General features: G+C 37.6%; 1 long non-coding RNA gene across 1 annotated transcript in view; it reads right to left on the minus strand.

Moving 5' to 3' along the window:
- Positions 1–25,038, minus strand: part of LOC311605473 — a 45,744-nt gene extending 20,706 nt beyond the window's left edge. The window contains exons 1-2 of the long non-coding RNA XR_014781973.1: positions 24,840–25,038; positions 23,929–23,989 (exon numbers count right to left, since the gene is read on the minus strand). This is a non-coding gene — a long non-coding RNA (uncharacterized lncRNA). The remainder of the gene's footprint in view (positions 1–23,928; positions 23,990–24,839) is intronic.
- Positions 25,039–25,770: the final 732 nt, after the last annotated feature.

The raw sequence follows: 25,770 nt of genomic DNA on the forward strand, positions 1-25,770 counted from the left end.
CTTCAGTTGAGGACCATCTAGGTTGTTTCCAGATTCTGGCTATTACGAATAAAGCTGCTATGAACATGGTTGAACAAATGTCCTTGTTGCATGGTGGAGCATCTTTTGAGTATATGCTCAGGAGTGGTATGGCTGATGTAGAACTATTCCCAATTTTCTGAGAAAGCACCAGATTGATTTCCAAAGTGATTATACAAGTTGGCCCTCAGACAAGCAATGGAGGAGTGCTCTCCTTTCAACATATCCTTACCAGCACGTGCTGTCACTTGAGTTTTTTTTTTTTTAATCTTAGCAATTCTGATAGGTGTAAGATGGAATCTCAGAAATATTTTGATTCGCATTTCCCTGATGACTAAGGACATTAAGCATTTCTTTAAGTGTTTCTCAGCCATTTGATAATCCTCTGTTGAGAATTCTCTATTTAGTTCTGAGCCCCATTTCTCAATTAGGTTATTTGGTTTGGTGGTGTTTAATTTCTTGAGTTCTTTATATATTTTGGATATTAGCCCTTTGTCAGATGTAGGGTTGGTAAAGATCTTTCCACATCTGTAGGCTGTCATCTTGTTCTGTTGACAGTGTCCTTTACCTTACAGAAGCTTTTCAGTTTCATGAGGACCCATTTATTAATTGATGATCTTAGGTCCTGAGCTATTGGTGTTTTGTTCAGGAAGTTGTCTCCTGTGCCAACGAGCTCAAGGCTCTTCCCCACTTTTTCTTCTAACAGATTTAGTGCGTCTGGTTTTGTTGAAGTCTTTAATCCACTTGGACTTTAGTTTTGTGCAGGTAATAAACAAGGATCTATTTGCATTTTTTTTCAAGTAGACATGCAGTTAGACCAGCACCATTTGCTGAAAATGCTATCTTTTTTCCATCATATGGTTTTGCTTTCTTTGTCAAAAATGAAGTGTCCATATGTGTGTGGGTTTATTTCTGGGGTTTTATTGTCTGTGGGTTTAATTCAATTCCATTGATCCACCTACATGTTTCTATGGCAGTCTCGTGCCATTTTTATGACTGTTGCTCTATAGTACAGCTTAAAAGCAGTGCTAGAGCTACCTCCAGAAGTTCTCTTACTGTACAGAATTGACTTAGCTATTCTGGGTTTTTTGATTTTCCAAATGAAGTTGAGAATTGTTCTTTCAAGGTCTGTGAAGAATTGTGTTGTCATTTTGTTGGGAATTACATTGAATCTGTCAATTGACTTTGGTAAGATGGACATTTTTACTATGTTAAGCCTATTGATCCATGAGCATGGGAGATCTTTCCATCTTCTGATATCTTCAATTTCTTTCTTCAGAGACTTCTGAAGTTTTTTGCATAGAGGTCTTTCACTTTGTTGGTCAGAGTTTTTTATTAAGTATAATATTTGGTAGTAATTCTTTAAGAATTTTATACATGTATTATCATATTTATGTATGCAGATCAAGATTAATTATAAAGGAATAATTATAATTTAGGTGAGTTTTTATATAGTCTTAAAGATCAAAATTCATTTGAAATAAACCAATGTTTATATGAATGAAAATATTTTCCAATAATTTTCATGAGATATATATGGGACATTTTTCATACAAAATGTATTAAAACATCATTGCTGATATTTACTACAAACCATAAATTTGGTCAATGTAGAGAATTTTCTTCATCATCTAAAATATAGTATACATAAAGACAACAGTTCATTACTTGACTTTACCATTCATCCCATACTCAACACTCAGAGCTATATCTTATATATGGTGGCATTACAAAAATATTTGGAATAATAAACTAGCTAATAAAAGCAGCCAAGGAGGATCTTTGTTTGTATTCTTGTTTGTTCTATTGAATTGAATTGAATTCTGATTCTCTATTTCACCTTACTTATATTTGGATAAGCAGTTTATCCTATGACTCTATCAATTATTCCCAAGGATTATCTGCAAATCACAGGGGAAATCAGCCTCAAGATGTAAGTTCCCTGTAGATAAAAGAATAGAAGGAAGAAAGCACAAGCTTTCTGATAACAGTTTCCACCAGGTTCTGTAATGGAACTTTGGACTTCTCAGCCATGTTATGTAAACATGTTTTTGTTTTAATCCCAAGTATGGGATTTTAGTTTGGGCTTTGCTTTGTCCACAGATGATAATTGCCTCTTGTGAGGTGTGGTGTTTGCCAGCTGAAGTTAGTGAATTCTAAGGATATAAATATGAGGGTATATGAGAGCTCAGAGATAAAGTGTGGCAGTTTGGAGAGGACAACGAGAAAGAGAAAAGATGGTGGCTTGGAGGAGACAGATGGAGAGAAGGCTTCTAGGAATGCTTGGAGGATGGTGCTCCAAGAGAGAAAGAGGGGCCTTAAACTGACCCCAAATAGCCAGGAGAAATAAGGAGATCTCCACCCCCGCTCTCCACTAACCTTCCTTATCTCATGCCTTGTGCTGAGGTGTCAGAAGGGATTACAGTGGAGAAGGGAGATTGAGGCAGTAAATAGCACCAAATAAATTAGTTTCAAAACTAGCATCAACAAGTTACGAAGCTTATTCTATCTCTCTGCTTTAGATAGTAAGGACTTCAAAACAGTAATAATGTCATTTTAATTATAATTATTTGAGGTAAATTTCTCTATCTGTAGTTGAAATCTTTCAGATATCTTCCTTTTATTTGTAAAATGGGTTTTCGGTCATATGGTATGATTTCTGTAGGTGCTAGTTTTGAAACATTCTTTAATGCCTCTACCACCCTCTCACCAACTCCTGAACACTAGGTAGGAAAGAAAATAGGTTAGAAGGGAAAGGGGACATAGGTTCTGGTGGTTTACACTTAGAGTGGTCGGGCTCTTTGGGGCAATACCAATCTTAGTCATCAGGAGCCCACTAATCCAATGAGCCAGCAGTCTTCATCCTCCTCCATCCAACTCCCTGAAGTGTTTCTTGTACTTTGAAGAGTTTTCTTTTGGAGCATCCTCTAAAGCACTCTCTCTCCCTCCCTCTCTCCTCTCTCTCTCTCTCTCTCTCTCTCTCTCTCTCTCTCTCTCTCTCTCTCTCTCTCTCAGCATCATTTCCTCTCTCTGGGCTCTGATATTTATACTGTCTCAGAATTCTACTAACTGCAACTTCAGTTGGCAAAGACCATGCCCCTGCTTGAGCCATGGGAGGTTGTTATCAGCTGTGGATAAACTAATGCAGCCCCATATGCCACTCTGGGGATTAAAACAAAAGCATGATTCCATAACATAACTGAATCTTTAAAAAAAACCAAAACTTCCATTATAGTGTTCTAATGCATCCTTTACTTACTAATGGATAAAGAAACTGTGGTACATATACACTATGGAATACTATTCAGCTATTAAAAACAAGGAATTCCTGAAATTTGTGGATAAATGGATTGAGCTAGAAATGATCATAATGAGTGAGTTAACCCAGAAGCAGAAAGACTCAAATGGTATATACTCACTTATATCTGCATATTAGCCCAAGGGGCATGTCCCACGAAAGCCTTCACTTACCAGGAAACTGAGACAGAGGGGAGGACATTCTAGTGGGACTCTAGATGAGAGAAGCATGAGAGAATGGCAAAGTAGAAGGATCCAGAGGGTCCTAGAAGTTAACAAGTAGAACATTATGATAGGCAGATTTGGGCTCAGGGGTCCCACTCAAATTAAGGCACCAGCCAAGGACAATACAGGCAGTAAACCTTAAATCCCTACCCAGATCTAGCCAATGGACAGAACACTCTCCACAGTAGAGTGGAGAGTAGGATATTACTTTCTCACATACTCTGGTGCCTCACCTTTGACCATGTCCCCTGGAGGGGGAGACCTGGTGGCACTCAGAGGAAGGACAGCAGGTTACTAAGAAGAGACTTGATACCCTATGAACATACACAGGGGGAGGTAATCCCCCTCAGGAACAGTCATAGGGGAGGGGAATAAGGGGAAAATGGGAGGGAGGGAAGAATGGGAGGATACAAGGGATGGGATAACCATTGAGATGTAACAAGAATAAATTAATAAAGGAGAAAAAAAAAGAAAGAAACTCAAAGTCAAAAATTTTAAGCATATGAAGCATGCAAAATTTTGTACTGGACAACAATTAATGAGACATAGCCTTTTCCATAGAGGAGCATACAAAACTGAATGGAAACAAAATCATTCACTAATACCACATAAAGCAGAGGCAAAGTACATCTTATAAGCATATGAGCCATGATCCTAATTTGCTCCATTTATTCCCTTTTCATGTAGTTATTTTTTACAATGCTTAAGAGGTTAAAATTGTATCTGTATTGAATCTAAAGATATCTGGGGGAAAGCTATTTTACTTGTAATGTACATAAATATACAGTTTGATTTTTTCTTATTTATTAATTCATTCATATTACATCTCAATTGTTAGCCCATCCCTTCTATCCTCCCGTTCCTCCCTCCCTCCCACTTTCACCCTATTCCCCTCCCCTATGACTGTGCCTGAGGGACCTCTTCCCCCTGTATATGATCATAGGGTATAAAGTCTTTTCTTGGTAGCCTGCTATCCTTCTACAGTTTGAATTCTTTATATCCTAATCAAGATTGCCATCACTGTGGTAAACACAATGATCAAAGACAACATAGGGAGGAAAAGGGTTGTTACAACTTCAAACTATCAGATCACAATGCATCAATGAAAGGGAAATCAGAGTAGGAAGCAAGGCATAAACTGAAGAAGAAGCTATGGAGGAGAGCTGCTTTCTAACTTGTTCCTTATGGCATATTAAGCCAGTTTTCTTGTATTTTTCAGGACCACCTGTCCAGGGATAACACCATGCACAGTGGGCTGGATCTTCCCATACCAACTGCTAAATAAAGAAATGTCCCCACAGGCTTGGCCACAGCCTGTTCTTATGGGGGCATTTTCTCAATTGTAGCTCCTTTTCAGATACCTCTACATAGTGGCAAGTTGACACACACATACACACACACACACACACACACACACACACACACACACGTTGAAGTATACAATATTTAAATTCCCACCTTTCCCTATGAATTGTAATTTTTTCTGTAACCATAAACTTCAGTGGGTTGAATAGTGTCTTTCAGATAATGATGCCCACATAGAACCTGAGAAAGCAACATTATTTGGAAAATAGATTCTTCACAGTCATTACCAATTAGAGTTGAATTAGGTATATGCTCAATTCAAGTGACCCTAAATTTAGTGGCATTGTCTTTGTTAGAGACAATTTGTAGGGAAAAATGCAAAGACATTTTCTGGAAACAGAGATTAAAATGGCATGTGTAATGTTGGAGCAAAAACATAGCTCCCCTAAAACATTTTAGAGTGTGGTCCTACGTCCCCTGGATGGGGAGGCCTGGTGGCACTCAGAGGAAGGATAGCAGGCTACCAAGAAAAGACTTGATACCCTATGAGCATATACAGGGGGAGGAGGTCCCCCTCAGTCACAGTCATAGGAGAGGAGAGTAAGGGGGAAATGGGAGGGAGGGAGGAATGGGAGGATACAAGGGATGGGATAACAATTGAGATGTAATATGAATAAATTAATAAAATATATTTTAAAAAAGAGTGTGGTCCTACAGTAGAAAAGGATTACTTTATCCAAAGGCAAGGTTATGTTCTTAAATTTGTTTGTTTTATAGAAATTAGGCCTCTCACTGGGTAAAATGTTGACCACTTATGATAATCCACAAAAAATAACAAACATCAAAAATAGAAGGGTTGAGGTGACTAGTGTAGCCAGGCTTTTCTGCTACTTTATTGGGTTCTTTTTTCCTATCACCCTTTTCTACCCTAATCCCTTCCAACCCACCAACGCTAGGCAGACAGAGAGAAGGATAGAGGTGGACAGAGATGTCTTATCTCTTTAGACTACTTCCTGCTGATAAGGGGCTTTGAGTTCCTGGGGTCAAGTCCAGTCTTACTCAATGGTATATCTACAACAAGCAACCAGTAATGCAGAAAGCAATCAGCAATTAGCAAAGGCGGCAGCAGGAGCAGCCTCAGCAGCATGGCAGCGTCCTGGAGAGCAGGAGGCACTGAGGGCCTCTCAGAGTTCCTGCATTTACACCCTCTCAAAAGGGAAACTACTTACAGCTGACAAACAAGGAGGTTAACTGAGGAAAGAGAGCCACAGTCCTTAAAGATGTCTCTCAAAGGCATCTTAAACTGCCGGGCGTGGTGGCGCACACCTTTAAACCCAGCACTTGGGATGCAGAGGCAGGCGAATCACTGTGAGTTCTAGGCCAGCTTGGTCTACAAAGCGAGTCCAAGTCCAGGAAAGCCAAGGCTACACAGAGAAGCCCTGTCTCAAAAACCAAAAAACAAAACAAAAAACACCCAAGAGTAAGACTGACAGACACAAGGACCCTCAGCAGATACTAGATAAAGAGATCTCGCAGGCCACTGACTCCCAGTGAGCACCAGCTAGTGCGTCCAATATCCTTCTCTTGAAAGGTGTTGTACTATCCCTATCCCCAGAATTCTACAACACTGAGGCAGAGTTATAGCAACAATTGAGGAGAAAAAAGAAAAAAGAAAAAGCATCAGCTATGAGGACAACTCTAATTGGCTGAAAACAAAACAAAATCTACTGATTTTTTAACCTAGATTTGTCCTAAATAATCCTTTTTTTACAATTAGGTAAAACTGTAGTTTAAGACAGAGACAAAATTTAGTTGCAAATTTAACATAAAATCCCCATTTGTTATCCAAACTGTATGAACTTCTTAATCATTTACAAGATGTATACAGTGTGAAAATTAATTAGTTGTAGAAAAACAAATATGTTTAGATTTACTATACAAGGGCTTGCTCAGCTCTGAAATCACGTGGTGAGTAGAAATTAACTGAGTTGCTGTGAATTCCCTAGCAGCACATATTCTATAGAGTTTTCTTCTCCAATGTGTAATAATAGCCCACAACATTCAGTAAGCAATTTTTCTTGCAGAGACTCATACTTGCTTTCTTTTCCTCACTTTCAAAGGTGTGATAATTGCAAATAGAACTTTAAAAAGATGTTACACAATAGATGTTTTTGAAGACTGAAGTGCCCTAAACATTTCAACAGAGAATAGTCAGGTAAAATAATATATTGAGAATTGTTATCGATTATTAAATAAGAATTTCAAATAAAATCATTTATGGAGTGAAAAACAAAACCCAGGATCTATTGATCCTGGGATGTTATAATGTATAAAGAGAATACACCCTGTAAAGCCATCAGCTACTGCTTCTCAGTTTGAGGATAGTTATACTTTTATTGTGTGGGTCTAGTACGTTTGTTCATCTCCTGTGTATAACAGTTCTTATCAGATGAGAAAGCTTCTCTTTTCACCAGTCAGAATGGATCAACATCGTAGTCTTTATGCTTCGCCACTACACTGCATGGATTTCCTTGGCCCTCAGGGTACCACTCTATTTCTTATGTCTCCGAGTCTGGGTTTGTATCACTAACCACTTCTACTACAATCACGAATTAGCTACTCAAACTCTGTTTGCTGAATGAATAAGAAATTTTTTTAAAAGCCTTGATTCTAGACAGCGTTCTCAAAACAAATTTCTTGGTTAATTGGAGGGCTTACACCTTATTAAGAACTGTCAAGTCTGACAAACTCTAAAAAAAGAAGAAAGAGATAATGAAAAAGAAAAATTGACACTGATTTCACCAATCACATACACACATTTACTGAACAGTCATAAAATGAAAGTTTTAGAAAAATGCCATAGACGTTCAGAACATGATTACAGGCAGTTAGGTTTCTCTTTCAGATCCTATCAAGGGGTCAAATTGATTGATTAGAGACATGTCGCACCAACAATTATATGAAAACTAGACTGTATACTTACCAGCCATTTTTATTAGCGTAAAATACAAAAGACGCAGACCATATTTTACTTGAATTATTTTTTTCTTCTGTCAGTTTTAAAGGAGAGGGAATTAACTGAAGTGGGGAAGGGGGTGTAAAAATAAATTCCCAGCCAATCATTTTACTCACAATGCTATTCCTTCCCATTTTGTCAGCTGTATCCGTTTGGATGTTCATTAACATCTCACCTCAAAGGTCTGAAAGTAAGTCTCTATTCTGGTCGCGATGAATGCTGCCTAGTAGTCTGTTTGGATTCTCTATATCCATTAGCTATTTTTAAAAATCCATTTTTACCTGTTATCTTAAATTCCTGCTGATAAAAGAACTGTGTTTGCCAAACCTAACTTGGGTCTTTCGGCTTATGTTATGAATCTCACTCAAGAACCCTCTAAAGCTCCTGTATCAGGCAGCTCGGAGGTGCGCCGAGAAAGCAATAAAGTTCAATGTTTCTTTGCTTTACAAAAATATCATAGAAATGCCTGCCGTGCACCATTATATCGAGCTACTAATGGAAACCAGTCGTCTAGGAACTTTAGAAGAGTCTGGAGTGGAAGGAGCAATAGTCTGGGACATTTACAGCCACAGTTCATCCGTGTTTTCCTCTACCTGTCCACTTCTGTTGGCTCAGTTATGCTTTAAAACCATATCTGAAACAAGGTGTGACTAAATATGTACTTGAGAAAACACTGTTGTATTATCACTTAACACCTGAGTTATTAACTATCTGTGGATTCTGTTGGCTCTGAAGCTCCTGCTGCCTGCATGAACATAACAAAAGCATCAACTGTGACTGCAGTCATTATCCAACCCAACATTTCTCAGCCACAATAACAGCATCGTGTACATGTTAGGGAGAAGACAGTCAGGAATCATGGATTTGTGGGATCACCTGGAGGGCCTTGAGTAACTCTAAAAAGAAGCAAAGAACTTCTGATTCAAACTTCATTCTTTAGATAGGCTTTGCAGAGTTTGAGAGAGATGCTCACCAATTGAAAAGCAGAGCAGGCCGTAGAGGAATATATGCAGAAAAGACACCAGGTTGGGCAGCAGACCTCATGGGTGTATCTTCCTGTAGAATGGACCCCTATATCTATGTTAGTGTATCTCCCTTCACCTTAATATATTGTTCTAATTTATATTTCTTTTTCTTGACAGAGGCATAAGAATTGAGAGGATTCTCCTCATGACATGGGGGGGGAGGCATTTTGGGGGATAATTTTTTTGAAAATAGATTTTTTTTGAACGCTATATACTAATTATGGTTTCCTCTCTTCTAGCTTCTCCCAGCATCTCTTCACCTCTCTTTCCACCAAGATCCATTCTCTTTCTCTCTCTCTCTCTCTCTCTCTCTCTCTCTCTCTCTCTCTCTCTCTCTCTCTCTCTCTCTCTCTCTCTCCTTAGAATACAGAGACCTGAAAAAGAAAATGAAAAAAGAAATAAAATATAACAAGTAAGCTAAAAACAAACAAATCTGAATAGGACAAAACAGAAAAACAGAGCAAAAGACAAAGCACAAGAAGCACGGAGAGATACACATGTACCCACAGAGAAAAACCCCAAGACAACACAAAACTGGAAACCATGATATATAAGCAAAAGACCTATAAGGGAAAAATCCCAGACAAAGCTTTAGAACACAAAGAAACTTTCACAAAATACCATTGAGTTTGTTTTTGTTGGCCATCTGATATCAGGCCAGGGGTCTGCCTTGAAGAATTATTTGTATGCTCAGTGAGATGTCACTAGAGAAAACTAATTTTTCTTCTGTGAGCACTTATCGATTGGAGATCACTTCTGTGTTAGGGATGGGACTTGTGTCCACTTCCCCTCTCAGCACTGAGACCGCATCTGGCTTAGACCTGTGCAGGCCCTGTGCGTGCTGCCACAGTCTGTGAACTCACATGCGTCAGTCCTGTTTTGTCTAATACGCTTGGTTGTTTTAACTATGAAGCATACAATGGGCATTTAGTGAATAGCAAACACATGTGCTGTGTGTCTACAGTTCACGGAGCAGCTGCCCAGAATGAACTTTGTCTCAAACCTGAGTAGCTGCCAAGTCTACCTGAGAGACCACAGGTCCTAGTCTTTACTTAGACCAGAAATACATACTGCTGGTGTCCGTGCCCAGCTTGTCATTCCGTGCTCTTGGCATAAGGGCAAATGATGTGCGTCTAAGAAGCTTCCAGTGATGCTGACACTACTGACCCCAGGACCGTGCATTAGGAACTTAAACTCTAGAGAAGCACAGAAGTGCGAAATCTATTTCTTCTTCTTTAAACACTAAATGAATCCCATTCTGTGAGCATGTTTTAGTGTAACTGAGTAATGTTTTAATACTGTAGTATTGTAACTAGCAACCATATAATTTAAGAGACTTCCACTGTCTTGCATTTAAATTCTAATGAAAATTTTTAAATATTTCATAAAAAAATTGCATTACCAGCGAAAAGTCATCCCCAGTGACACTGTAAGCACCAGTAACACACACTGCTATCTGCTTAGGTTTATAACCTCCAAGTTATATAACCTCCAAGGTTAAAACTCCTTTTATAAACGTAAACATTGAGCGAATAATGAAACGTGAAAATCAAAAATGATCTCTACATTTCATTAATGTTAGTTATTGCAAAAATATTAATGCCTTTATTGTCCTATTGCAGCACAGGCATAAAGTACTCATTGACAATATCGACTTGTCTTGAGTAGAGCAGTTGGTGTTCAGGCTCAATCTGGTATTCTCTAAGATCTATTACATCCTGCCCACTACTGTTTACTGTTATATACCGTTCCCTAGCAGGGGATATGCTTTATAATTTCCTTTAGGTATGAGAGACTGTGTGGCTAACTTCATGTTAACTTGACTAGATGACTAGAGTCATCTGAGAAGAGTGAACCCCAATTGAAAAAAAAATGTCTCCCTAAGATTGAGCTGTAGGCAAGACTTCAGGGCATTTTCTAAACTCATGATTGATGTGGGAGGACTCATCCTATGGTGGGTGGGCTCATCTCTGGGCTGCTGGCCCTGGGTTCTATAAGAAAGCAGGCTGAGCATGCCATGGGGCTCAAGTCAGTAAGAATCGCCCCTCAAAAAAGAATCACCCCTCTATGGTCTTTGCATCAGCTCCTGCTTCCAAGTTCCTGAGCGATTGAATTCCTGTCCTGACTTCCTTCAGTGAGGGACTATGGACAGGGACGCATAAGCCAAATAAACTCTTTCCTCCTCAACTTGCTTTTGGTCATGGTGTTCCATCACAGCAACAGTAATCCAAACTGAGACAGAGATCCATAGGATTCAAGATAAAGCATCATTTTCTATTATTACCCTTTCCTATCTCAGACTACATTTTTAAATGTTACTCTCAGCATTAATCTGAGAGTCACCCCTCTCAGTGACTATGGGTGAATGAAAAGATTCAGGGTGCACAGATGCTGAGAATAAGTGATGGAGAGCACTCATCACTGAGCAAGATATTTATACCTTACCCTCTATGGCTCAGGAAAAACAATAGAAAGTGGGGAAAGGGGAGATGTAAAAGCCAGAAGATACAAAGGAAGGTTGCAAAATACCACTTTCTATGCAAGTCACAACCATTTTAATCATGAGCCCACAGTAGCTGTGAATGCCTGAACTGGGTTAGCAAGCAAATTCATCTCCAACACTCATGCATGCATGAAGGAGAAGATCAAGAGGTCCTGCACCTCACTGCTGAACTGGTTGCTACTGAATAATTCAAGGAGAGGAGTCATTGCTGTCCATTCTGTACCCACTAGTAACCCTATTAGCCTCCAATGGATAGTCCCCACCCGTTGGTCACACGATGTAAAAGTAATTTTATCCTCCTGGCTCAACTGTTACCTCTGAGGCTAACTGCCTCCTTCTGCTAACCTAGGCCTACTCCTGGAAGCTTCTAGCCTCCGTACAATCTAACCTAAGCTTAGAATATTTTAGCCTCTGAGACTGCTTAATAAGATCATACTTACTGGTTATTTCTGAACTCTGAACTGGCTGGTTCAAGTCAACTGTTCTGGCTCAAACTCTTCTCCCAGCTGACTTATTTACTCTGGCTTCTCCCTTGGCCCAAAATTGCTCTGCTGGCCTCAAACTAACTCAGCAATCGTGGCTTCTCCTCATTTTCTAGCCTGTTCCATGTCCACCCGAGTTCTCTCTCTGCAACCCATATCTCTATTACTGTGCTAGTAGAAACTGCCTCCTCCTTCTGTAAAACTGTCTCTTAAGTAGCTTCCCTGTCCTCTCTCTTCTTGTGAGCATTGGGCATGTCATATTCTGTCAAAACTTCTCTGATTCATCACCTTTTCTGCCACTCAATTAGACATCACTTCCAAAAGTGGATGCTTCTTTTTACAAATAACTTTATTTTTGTTTGGGATTAAAGGCATATATCACCATGCCTGGATCTAAGCTTTTCTTTACCTGATACTTGCTCTATACCAGGCTGGCCTTGAATGCAAATCTTTTTGCCTGTCTCCTGGATTAAAGGCATGTTTGTATTCAAGCTGGATCACACAGTCTTCATGATTGTTCAGTAGGTAAGACTACTTGCTGTGCAGTCATGAGGAGGGGAGTTTAGATCCCAACATCCATATAGCAAGTTACAAGTGGCATGGGTATAGAAAGCTTGTTGGGATGTGCTGGCTTCCAGCTTAGCTGAGAAAAATTTGAGTCTCAGGTTCAGGAAGAGACCGTCTTTCAAATGGATAGATAGAGGGCAATATAGGAAGGCCACCTGATACCCTCTTCTGGTACCCATATGCACAAGTACACTCATCCACACATACCTGTGCACATATAGTCATACACAAACATATAAACACAATTAAATATATCTTTTAAAAAGAATAAATAAGGAAAATATTTGTTATAAAGGATATACCTGCCATGGTAATCTTGAGTCCACTGATCTAGCCAAATTGCCTCAGCCAATTCTGAGTAGAGGTTTGTAGAAATAAAAGGGGTTAGGGAAATTATTTTCTGGAGAAAAAAATTAGAGACATTAAGTCTTCTAAAATTGGAGTTCAGCATTTTCCATATCAGTGAACTTCATCTAGAATAAAACTATTATAATTATTTTTTTCTTGTTTTGGTGTAAAAGGTAAGAAGCAAGAAGAGAGTTATGTTATTTCTGGCTGGATTATAATAGCAAGTGAATTTCCTTCACGGCTTCAAATATTTTTCTGTAGAAAATTTCATGCATTGGTTTTTTCCACTTAAAATCTATAAATCCAGAGGCTCTTGTTTGGACCAAAGAAATTGTGCTGTAGATGATCTCTTTTCATGATGGCATACCTTTCCCCTGCCTTCACATGCTAAGAAATTGGTTCAGGCAGCATTTGAAAGAGACACATTTCCCAAGGAATGGTACAGAAATAGAGGTAATCATCTCCAACTGACAGAAAAGAGTGGTGAGCACAGGAAAGTTGAGAGTGTAATCAATACTGAATCAGACTAGTACAATGAAGTACCAGATTATTAGACCGAAGCCTCTAAAAGTATGATACTTACAACCCAGGAAGGGCATGGGCGCACTGGAAGCTTGCCTCAGCATTTGTTAAGCACTCCCATTGCTCACATCAGAAACTGATGGAAACTTATCAAAAGTTTTCAACCACAAGACACAGTAATTGACTATGTCTTACTGTGTGTGACCTGGAAAAAGGAATCACTCCCACCAGCATCTATATTTCAAAGTTACTACCATAGCTGTCTACAGATTCAATCCTGCTACATTGGTTTTATTGCTATTATTATTGTTGTTGTAGTTTTATGATTATAGATTTTGCTTCTGTTTTTTTTTTATGTCACTCAACAATAAGATCATTGTAAGAAAGAGCAATAAGAAATTAATACATTAAAAAACTTTAATTATTCTCTGGAATCTCAAGATAGTTTGCTTTGTTTGGTTTTGTTCTCTAATCACAGAAACTATGTGTTTCCTTCTTTCTTTCTGTTTCTATCTTTCTTTCCCAGGAATCCCTAAGTCACTTTAAAATATAAGTATAAAGAATATGTGGGGGCTTTTTGTTTGTTTAAGATGAGTCTCACTATGTATCTCTGGCTGTCCTGGATCTTACTATGTGAACCAGGTTGGCCTCAAACTCACAGAGATTCCTCTGCCTCTGCCTCTCAAGTGTTGGGATTAAAGAAATGTGTAACCATGCCCAACTATGTGCTCTTGATATAAACATATCTCCGTTTTCCTTCCTGTGTATGATGGTTAGTCTCTCTTGTCGTTTTGAGAAATCAGAATCATGTCGGAAATCAAGGTTCTCTTTTGTTGTCTATAAAAGGTTTTAATGGAAGATTGATTAAGATTTGGGGAGCATTAACCAAAGATCTGGGTGCTTTGATGAAATAAATGAGAAAGAGGACAAAACAAGGTGAGCTCTGGCTTTCTCATTCTCTATGTTCTTATCTGTCCAGATGGGAACAAGGGCCACTGTAACTTCAATATCTTCCTTGCTATGATGAAGTCTATCCTTGCCAAGCAGGGTCAAACCAAATTGTCACGTAAGTTGCTTCTTATCAAATACTTGATCAAAATAATGAGAAATGTAATGAATACACCATTCTATATTTTCTTTTTTCACAGTGTCTTATAAATAAGATTCCTTTTAATCGTGTTTACAATGTAAACAATGAAAAAACTACATCCCTTTTTTGGTGTACATTTATTTTATTACACATGTATAAAACAAACTACATATAGCAGGGAGAACCATGTGACAATCAGGAGAATAATGAGTTCTATACATGTTACATTCATAGTGACTTGGCCATCTGCATTCGTCCCATTTGAACTAAGTGTCTTTCTGTCTTGTTGGGTCTAAATTTCCAAATGAAATTCAATATCTATCCTATCTCAATTCTAATAAGAGCTTAACTTATTTATCTTGATTTAAAATGATTTTATCCCCTAACCAACTAATCTTGGTTGTAAAACTATACTATCTTGTCTTCAATGTTACATTCATAGTGTTTTGGCTGTTTGTATGTGACAGCCTTGAAGAAAACTTCCTTCCTATCTTGGTGAGTCTAAAATTCTGAATGTAAATCAGTATCTATCATATCTCATTTCTATCAACTTAAAACATCTAGATCTAAAAAACATCTTAACCCCTAAACAAGTAAGCATAATTGTAAAACTAATCTATCTGGTCTTCAACCTCATCAGAGACTTGAGAAGGAATAAAATTAATTACTTGAATAAACAGCAAGTGCAGATTAGCAGCTTCCAAAGTGAAAAAAATGAGAGAGACAGTTTGCTGCCTGAACAATCACTCAAAATGCTCTATAACATTGGAGCATCATTTTCAGCCTTCTGGCCCAGATATATTTGTGATATATCTGTGAGGCAAGAACTACTGAGTACTTGATTACTCTGTCTTGGCAGAGTTTGGCCTTCACCTCTGCCTGCATCCAAGCTTGCCCATTTTTAGGCAGAATTCTGTCTGTAGTAGAAACAAGGATATTTTGCCCAATGGCTTGTTTACCACCTTTGAAACCATTTTCATAAGGAGGTTCTTTGATGCTCTTCACCTTCTCTGAGGTAGGCTAGTTATTGCCAGGAGTTAACCTGTCTTATTGTCAATGAATCTTTAAAATAATAAAAACATCTTTAAATGCCATATTCTCTATGTTTCTGAGGTTTTTGAAGACCTTATCTAACTATTTTACCTTATCTATCTATAGAATCATATCTATCTTTAAAACATAGGGTGTATATTCTTCCAATATAAATAGACTAGTAGTTGACATGACCATGATTTGCTCAGCTAACAATTAACTTGTATAATTTACTTATCCTATACTAGATACTTTCTATTACTAGAAATTTCAAGGTGCTGAAAGTAAACCTTGCATTCTACTTGAGTTGTATGGGTACAATACCTCATATTAGAGTAAAAATATATATAATACATGTGAAGAATAATCTTAAATTTGAATTCAATACTGATATATGAAAAATTTTAATTGCAGCACTCAGAAGGCAGACAGAGGCAGACAGATCTCTGCGTTTGAAGACAGCCTGGTCTACAGAGTTAGTTCCAGGACAGCCAGAGTCACATGCAGCAACCTTCTCTTTAAAAATTAAAAATAATGAGTAAAAAATCATCTGGTGAAGAGAATGGTTAGGAAGAGAAAAAACAGTGGTAGAATCTCAAGAGAGGGAAGAACTTCAATGATTTGAATGAGAGAGCATACAAAGAGGGCCAAAGTATTATGAAAAAAATAAAAGTGTGTTGGCTGTCCATCTGAGCAATGAAATAACTGACAAAATAAGAGAGTAAAGATTAGGTTTGGCTCAATTTGGAGCTTTTCAGCTATGGTTGGCTGACTCCTTTGCTTGTGAGCTGTTCTGAACCATGGGGAGAAGTGTGTGGAGAAACAGAGCTGGTTACTACACAGCAGCTAGGAAGCAGAGAGAAAGAGAGACAAGGATGGGGAGGAGAAGAGAACGAAGAGGCATGTGATATCCTTCCACAGCCTTCCCTGACTTTCAATAATTCACCAGTAATGTGTGTATGTATACATACGTATATGTATCAGATCACTGATAACGCCTCATGCTCTAGTTATATATCAGTCCTCCATCTCTGAACACTGCTGCATTGATGATTACACATTTAGTATATGAGTCTTTGAAAGGATATTTCATATCCAAACCAGAAGAGGTAAATGCTTAGGCTTAAAATGCTTAAGGCTTAAAAATATTGCCCAATATGAGTCTGCATTTTTAATATGAAATTTAGCTTCCATGTATAGAAAAAATTGTGTATGTGAGATTATATATATATATATATATATATATATATATATATATATATTATATAAAATACCTCTAGCTGGCATGAAACTCACCATGTAGACCAAGCTGCTGGCTTTAAATATAAAGAGAATTATTATTATCAACATTATTATTATTATTATTATTATTATTATTATTATTATTATTATTATATCTGTGTCTTTTCATCTTTCTATATCTTTGCATCTTCACTCCCAGGTATAGACCAAAGAAAACCATGTAAAGAAATGTGAGTCCTGCCTGGTGCTGACCGTACATACCTTTAATCTCAGCACCTAGAAGGCAAAGACAGAAGGATCTCTGTGTTTACATCCAGCATGGTCTACAGAGAGAGTTCCAGGATAGCCAGGGCTACACAGAGAAGCCCTGTCTCAAAAAATGAAAATGAAAAAGAAACATGAGTCAGATCTGTAATTTTCATTAAGTAGATGTTAATTCCTCACCACACAGCTGTCAATTATGCTAATTTTGTTTGCTTAAAGGAGAATTTGACAACCAGAGTCTAACAATATTATCTCAAAAAAGGCTTTTTTTTTTTTATGTTGTATTGTGGTTTTGTTTTTGCATTCTATTTCCTTTTCATTTGAACATGGAAAATACCAAAAATCTTCCTGAATGTCCCATTATTGTTGCCATTGTAATTTTCATTGTAATTTTTCATTCATACAGATGAATGAAATCCATGGAGTCAAGAGTTAGATTAAATGAGTCCTAACTATACAAAGGGTACTGAAAGAAAACAAATTTATGTAGGCTCTAAATATGTATGAGCATGTTCCCATATGCTTTTTTCTACAGCAAATATTCAGGTGGAGGTACTTAATACAGTTCTGGATACCAGAGCCAACAATATCCTTGGAACCGTATCGACTGGATAGGATAAGTCCTCTAAAAGCTTACCCTGTATTTCATCATGTTCTGTGCACTGTGAACTTTTGGAATAGCACATAACTGTGAGGTGTAGGCTCTTTTTTCTCTTACATATCCATTTTACAGAGTAAGTAAGTTTAATGTGTCCTGAAATATAGAACAAAAGCAAAAAAAAAAAATGTAATAACTGGTCTTAATGATTGAATGATAAGTGGCACATCCACACACGCAGGAGCACACGTGGCAGAATCTGAAGCTATTTTATAGAGTGAAATCTTATTTCTGTACAACTAAACAGATTTCTTGGCTTTAATGAGAGTCATTACAAAATAAAATCCATAAGCATTTTAAAATGAGCCCAGAAGGTTGAAGCGCAAAGTGTTTTTAATCTTTCCTAAAGATATCAAGCGTTTCATTTACATCTTCAAGACATTATAAATGAGAACTCATACCAAATTTATTATTGAAGAAAATTCTTCCACTTAGACAGAGTATAAAGCCTGGTTGTGTAAAGAGGCCCCAGTACAATTACATTCAGTGCATCACCTGACTGCGCGGTTAAAGGCATCCCTTAATAAAAATGCAAAAGTAGAAATATAGGCTGGTTTTAGAATAATGTCTAAGTGTTCAGTGGGGATGGACATTAAGTACTCTAGCTTATTACATTTTGAATATCTTAAAATGGCAACGTAACATAGTTGAAATTATAAGGAGCATATTTTCTTCCAGCTACTTTTTAATGAAAGCTGGTAAGATGTGACCAGAGAGCAGGAGACCAGAGGCTAACTCTTTATTACCCTTACAGAAACAAGAATGACTTTCTAAAACTCCCGGCCATGAAAACTTTACATTTGTTTTTAACAGATTCCCCCATGCCATGACTCACATTTGGGGTTTGCTGCTCCAAAGCAGACTTTTAAGGCATTAAATATCAAACTTAAGAAACAATTGATTTGTTGAAACATCTAAAGGCATAAATATAGCCTTCATGTGACCTTAGCCAGCATGGAGACACTGATCAATCATGGAACACAGATTCACTGGAGGGCAAAAGCTGTCATTAGAATATCAGAGCCAAGAAAAACACAGGGTGAGACATTTTTTTGTTTGACCTTAAAAGCATAAACACAAATAATAATTTTTCCCGGCTTTAAAAATAAGAGCAGAAACACAAAACCTCTATTTTTAAACTCTCATTGTGATAGAATAATTCAAGATAAATGAAAATTGTTATTATTTATTTTTAAGGAAAGGGGGAAATAAGAAGGGAGAAAAAGAGAGAGAGAGAACATTGTTATTTATTTTTATCTACCTCTCTTTTATCAAGACCATATTCAAAGTAAAGGATGGGGAAATCCTGCCTTCTTTTATTTGTGAAAATTCCCTCAAATTGATTTAGTACAGCTATGTCTTCCGCACTGAGACATTCTGTTCTGGAAGGAGAAAGAGACCCAAAGTCCAAAGAAACACATGAGACTCAGGAAGCTCATGAAAGTTACAAAACTCACAAGGCCCACCTCAACATTATGTAAGAGGTAAACAATTGTTGAAGAAGACTCTCCTAGGGAGGATGCCTGCAAGGTACAACTCCAGAGAAGTATCTTTCATGATGTTGACATCCATACTGAAGTAGCATGAACAGTTGCCTTTCAGACACCTATCCTACAAATAATTTCAATATACTCATTCAATAAACAGACTAGGGTAGAATGACTCCTTAGGCTATGGTGGGTGAACAAAAGTTCATTCCTGCTTCCAGAGAAAAAGCTACACCGCAGGAACACTCCCTATTTAGTTATTACATACCAAAACATAAATGTAAGTGAGTCCAGGGAATGTAAATTTTATTCCAAGTTAGTCTGGCATTTCTCTTAAGATCTTCAAATAAAATATGCTCATCATTATCTGTGAACAGTAGTCATTTTCAAATTGACTATGCCTCTCCAGATCCTTAGCAGTTTATTCTTTCTACAATTCTAATCCAGACTGGAAATTTGTTAATGTGATAAGGTACGGCACCCAAATTTCATATATTGTTTTAGTAAATAAAAAGTGCTGCATGTAACATTTAAAGGTACTATATATAAAATTATTTTAAAATACTGTTTTAGTTAAAAATCCTTTTTAATATTAAACATTTAGGAAATAAGGTTGTTGTAATTTGATTTCTATTGCTGGGATCAAACCTTTTGGCCAAAAGGAGCTTTGAGAATAAAGAGCTTATTTGGTTTGTACTTGCAGGCCATGGTCCTCCATTGAGGGAAGTCAGGGTGGAAGCTCAAGGCAGGAGCTATAAGCAAAAACCATGGCAACCCACTGCTTGCTTTGCGTCCCCACAGGCTTATGCTTTCTCAGCTCTCTTCCACAAGCCTAGGCAACCTGTCTAGGGATGATGCTGACCACAGTGAGATGGGCCCTCCTGTACCAATCAGTGATAAAGACAAGCTCCCACAGAATTGCCATTCTGATCTAGGCAATCCTACAATATAGTCTTTCCTTTTAGGTGAGTCTAGGCTGTTTCAATTTGACAATTTAAACTAACAAAGACAGAAGCTATTATATCTATTGAAGAAAGCTGTAAAATTATTTGATTTGCATTTATATAGTATGAAATACATGGTTAACTTCCGAAAAATGAAATGATTTGTGATACCAAAGCTGATGCCCTAGCTAGTTTTATGTCAACTTCACCCAGCCAGAGTCATCAGAAAGGAGGAAGCCTCAATTAAGAAAATACTGCCATAAAATGGACAGTGGGTAAGCCTGTAAGACATTTTCTTAATTAGTGATTAATGGAGGAAGGCTCAGCCTATTGTGGGTGTGGCCAGCTGGGGGCTAGTGGTCCTGAGTTCAATAAAAAAGCAGGCTGAGCAAGCCAAGTGAGTAAGCCAGGAGGTAGTAAACCCACCATGGCCTCCATCAGTTCCTGCCTCCAGGTTCCTGCAATGTTTGAGTTTCTGGCCTGGCTTCCTTTAATGAAGGATTTCAATGTGGAAGTGTAAGCCACATTAACCCTTTCCTCCCCAGGTTGCTTTGGTCATGGTGTGTTATCACAGCAACAGTAAGCCTAACTAAGACAGCTACGCTACAAGGCTGCCTGCTAGTCTTTCTATCTGGTTTTCCGTCTAGACTGTGGAATGACTCTTTGGAGCCCTGAGTTGCTATTTTAAGAAGTCCAGATAGCTATACCATCATTCTCTGGTGGCCAGAAGAGAAGACTAGAGACAAAATGAGACGTCCAATAGTCTGTAGTTGCAGTCTATAGCAAGAGTGAGGTGGGTTGACATAACCATTATTTTTGTCTGGAAACCTGTGTCATGTAAGAAAGAATAGCACTACAGTTTGACCTTGAATGTTCCTCAGGCCTGCGAGTTACAGGCTTGGTCCAGAAGGTATATTATTGGGCTATAACACATTAGCAATCAGTATCAGTGGAATGTCTTTAATGGGTGTGTGCCTTTAAAGAGTTTTGTGAGACGCTGGATCCTTCCTCTTTCTTTTATTTCCTAACCATAGGGTGTTTTTTGTGCCACTGTACATACATACTGCAGTAAGCTGCCTCACTCAAGTCACATGGCCAATTAGTTCTGGACTTGAACTTTTAATATATATTGTGAGCCAGCCCACATATAAAACTTAAATTATAGGTTGATTATTTCAGGTATTAATTATTTGTTTTGTTTTTGTTTGTTTATGCCTGTCTCTGAGAGTTGGGTCTCTCCTTATATCATGTGTGTCCAGGAGACCCAAATCAGGTCATCAGGCCTGGCAGTGAGCATCCTTACCCCCAGAGCCATCTCATAGGCCCCAGGATCAACTATTGGAGCTACCCATGACTGTCTTCATTTTTCTTTTCTCAAAATGTGTTCTGACACTGGGTGATATAATCTAAATTTCGGTTACTAAATACTTCCCCTGTGCTAACTTTCACATGTGTATTTTCCCTGTTCCAGTTGATGGCAATCTTTTTCCTTGCAGCCCCTATTTCTGTGTTTTTGTGAGGTTTTTTAAAAATTATAACTGTCTTATATATGTCTACTATTGGCTTCTCCACTGACACTTTAATTTAGTAGGTATAAGCAGAATGATGGATCCTCTGCCATAAATTTCCATGCTTGATAGATGTTTCTTGGTCTCATAAATGATGCCATCTTTTTTTCAAGCCTCTGAAACAAGAATCTCAGAAGTTGTGCTATATTTCTATAACATACTCACTCCATTCCATCTGACTATACTCATTAAATAACCAAAAATATAGCTTCTGTGTTGTGACAGTCCATAGTAATGTTATATGAATGCTCATACCTCATCTATTTGCCTTCTGTCAGCCAATTCCCCATGACTCTTCTTCTCTGTAGTTGGTATTATCTCCAGGATGACTTACTGACAGGAAGATTATTCTATGGCTTCCAATATATTCTAGGATTAAGAAACTATAAAGGCTTACATGATTTGGACTGGGCTTACCTCCCAATCATTGTCACCCTATTATTTTACCAAACTTGATTGTCATGCACACATTAGTTACTGAAGACATAATACAGGGAACATAAGATTTGTCATACTGACCTTTTTTCAAAAAAAATAATGTACAATTACCAGTATTTTCAGTAAATGCTAAATAAGAATAATTCATTGATCAGGATGCTGCCAACCTAATCATCTGTTATCATCTTCCATTTCAAAATAACATATGACTCACTGGCTTTTTCAAACAGATAACAAAGGCCATAAGAACATGAATTGTCTATTATACTTAATTGTCTTTTCTCTACAGAACTTTGTATAGCTTCGGGAAACACATTAAAAATTGCTGAGTAAATCATTGAATAAGTAATGAAAATGATATCACTGAAACAAACCTCCACTTAATGATTCATTTGTGATTATCATAACTTCAGTTTAAACATCTGAAATCTAGCATTAAAGAAAAGACTTGTGAGGAGCTAAAGATGGCTCAAGGGTTAAGCAAGCTTACTGGTTTTCCAAAGGACTCCAGATTGGTTCCCAGAACTCTTGTCAGGTAGATCACAACTCCAGATCCAAGTCATCAGCCTTCCTCTTCTGCCCTCTTTGGGTACTCTCAAACACACATACCTGAACACACACACACACACACACACACACACACACACACACACACACACACCTAAATGCATGCGTATACATACACATACACACACACTCATATGCACACACACTTTTAAAAAGAAATTTAAGTAAGTTAATTAAAATTGAAGCATCTTATACTATGCTTCAAATTTTAATCACTAATAGCTATGGCAAAAAAAAATCCTCCCTTTCTAAACACTTGAAAAACTAGGTACTTGAAGTCTACATTCACTTCTATGATCTGGTACATTTTAGGTATCATCACATTGCTATTGCTGAGCATAGCAATTGATTTACTCACAAGTTATTACTAAATATATATAATCAACAACACATGTGAGATGCGCTAGAGATTATAAGAGCTAACAAAAGCAGATACAGCCCATGCTATATGTAAATCTCATGGAAAAAAATCAAACCTGATATTTAACTATATCATATAGCCAAATGTAAATATTTTAAGCTATATAATGTAACTGACTTGAGTATATCAGGAACACATAAATATAAGGCAAAATGAGACAACCTATTGAAGATATCCACAATTTTGATGTCTTCATTTGGAAGAGGATGTCTCCATTTTGATATGCAGAACTAAAGTGTGTTACATTCTGCAGGGGACAAAATAGTAGAAAGCAACAAGATTTCTGAAGAATTGTAACTAGACAAGGTCTAAATTTTAGGTAGAGATTCTTGTTTCAAATATGACAGTAAAACTGAAAGGAAGTTAAATATGTACACATTGCCGCCTCCCGCTCTTGAAGTCCTTAATATAGTTGACCGCACAACAGAAGGAATTAACAGTAACTGAAGCAACAACGGAGGAAGCAGGTGGGTAGTAAATAAACACAAAGCTGTGTGGGAGGTCTTACAGGGTAAAAAGGACATGGCTCTTCTACCTGGAGTGTGGGCAGCTCTGACCCTGTCAACCATGGTAGACAGAACACACAAGCAAAAGTGTTAGGTTTGAGTCTTGGAGGCTTTCTTGAGGATAGATTTTGAAGCCTTGTTCACTGCTTGGGAAAGATCAAAGTGTACCGTAGGAAGATGTTTGGCCAGCTGAGCTAGTAAACACAAAAGAGCCTTAAGGTGATAATTATTTACCAAACTGCATGGACTTATTTCCTTGCTGTAACAATTGGTATGGCTCTGAGCAGAGGCATTTGCACAGTGGTGGTATTTGTGTTCTCTTTTTATTATTATTATACCATGCCAATAACTATTTCATACAGTCCCCACTCTACTCACTTTTTCGAAGTCCTTTCTTTCTTACCTTATGCTGATGCATTTATCTCTTACTTCATTAATAACTCAGTAAGTATGGAAGAAGTTTCCTAGAGGCAAACAACACCCAATGTTTTCTTGTACATTTCCATCCTGGGGATGGCTATCCACTCTTAACAAGTCTGATGAAAGCAGTTTTCCTCCAACATTAAACCTCTTTCTTTTGTTTAGTAGCAACTACAGTCTGCATTCACAGTCTATATAATACCACAAATGTCTATATTTATCTTTTCCAACTGCTTGCTCATCATGCCATGAGAGGTGCCTGGGAATTGTTTTTGAGAGATCTCACACCCACTCAGAAGCATCAGCTTCTGGATGGAATAGTAAGATTAATTCGTGTAGCATATAAATTCCTATTTATACCTTTAGCTCCTCATTTTTGGGTAATGAGAGCTGGTAGACATGAAGTGCTAATATGCATTATAGTACAGATACATTATGTGAGCCTACTGGAAAATATGATGCAATTTTCTACTTATTAAATTTGATAGTCCATTTAACATGCTTAACACAGTGCAGGGCATAGAGTAAACAATAGCATTGGCTATTACTAGCAATACTTTTATTATCAGTGCTAATATTTAAGAGTTAACACTACAGCCAAGTGGAAAAGACAAATGTGTATAAAGATAAATAGTGGTACGGTAAGTGCTAAATAACATCAGAGGTGCTCAGAGCAGAAAAGAGTACCACCAGCCACAGCCTCGATGATTAGCCTCTAAATGTTATGCATAAAAATGCCTGAGCTAACAAGAAGAAAGCCAGCAGCTGTGAAACGACAGTTCAGATAAAATATAGGACAAAACTGCAGGTAATTTTCAGTCCATTTCCAAAACAATTAAACCACAAAATCGAAGTTTACATGCATATGATTTGTGGCTTACAAGACATGCTCACCTTCCTTACCTTCCTATCCCAGGTACAGGGATAGGACAGATTTGGCTGATGGAAGACCAGGCGACCCAGTCTCAATTTGCTAGCGAAGAAGCTGTCCCATTGGCATGTGCAAGTTGTCCCAGCTCCTTCTGCACAGGGGCAAAGTGAAAGGGCCTGAAGAGCTCTGAGGCCAGCACCCTGTTGTTGTGTTCTTCCTGCTTTGCCTGAAACAATAATTCACACAAAAATAAAATGTACTATGATAGCAAGTGCCAGAGTTAATATACTGTTTAAAGCATTTTGTTGTCTTGACAAAGTCCATTTAAAAAAAAAAAAGGAGAAACCTTTAAAAGTGCTGTAACCATCAATACTGTTTTTCCATTAGCCAGACACACTGGTATCATCTTAATTCAAATATTTGTAAGCAGAAAAGAGAGGCTCATTTTTATTCACAATGCCTTTCCTATCCCATCTGGCACAAGCAATTTCCTTTTGTTTGCCTTTAAACTGTGTTATAAAGAAATTAATTTTACCCTACGGGCTTTCACTACAAATTTCACAACTTTCATTCTGCTTATTTCTCATTTTCATCATCAGTAACAAATTGTTCTTGTGGGTGAAATTGTACTTGTCAATTTTTTCTATTTTAACCCATCAGATTTTTCATTAGGTCTTACCAGTAACAAAATTCTTTGTTTTCTTGTGAAAGTTGTCAACAGCCATGATAATTATTTTATCATAGGAACCCATACTACATTGGTGTATACATGCTAATTGGAAAATTACCTTTCTAAATTGGTTTCTAATGAGAATGATTATGAGCCCTGTCACTTAGACAAGTGGTCCAGTGAAAACAGAATCAATTTTGTCAAATATATGCGATTAATAACTGAAAAACATAAACAAGCACCTTGTAATTATTTAACCATCCTTCTCACTGTGTTCTTTATGG

This window comes from Acomys minous (genome assembly GCF_964271855.1).
Source record: "Acomys minous genome assembly, chromosome: 1".
Taxonomy (NCBI): Eukaryota; Metazoa; Chordata; class Mammalia; order Rodentia; family Muridae; genus Acomys; species Acomys minous.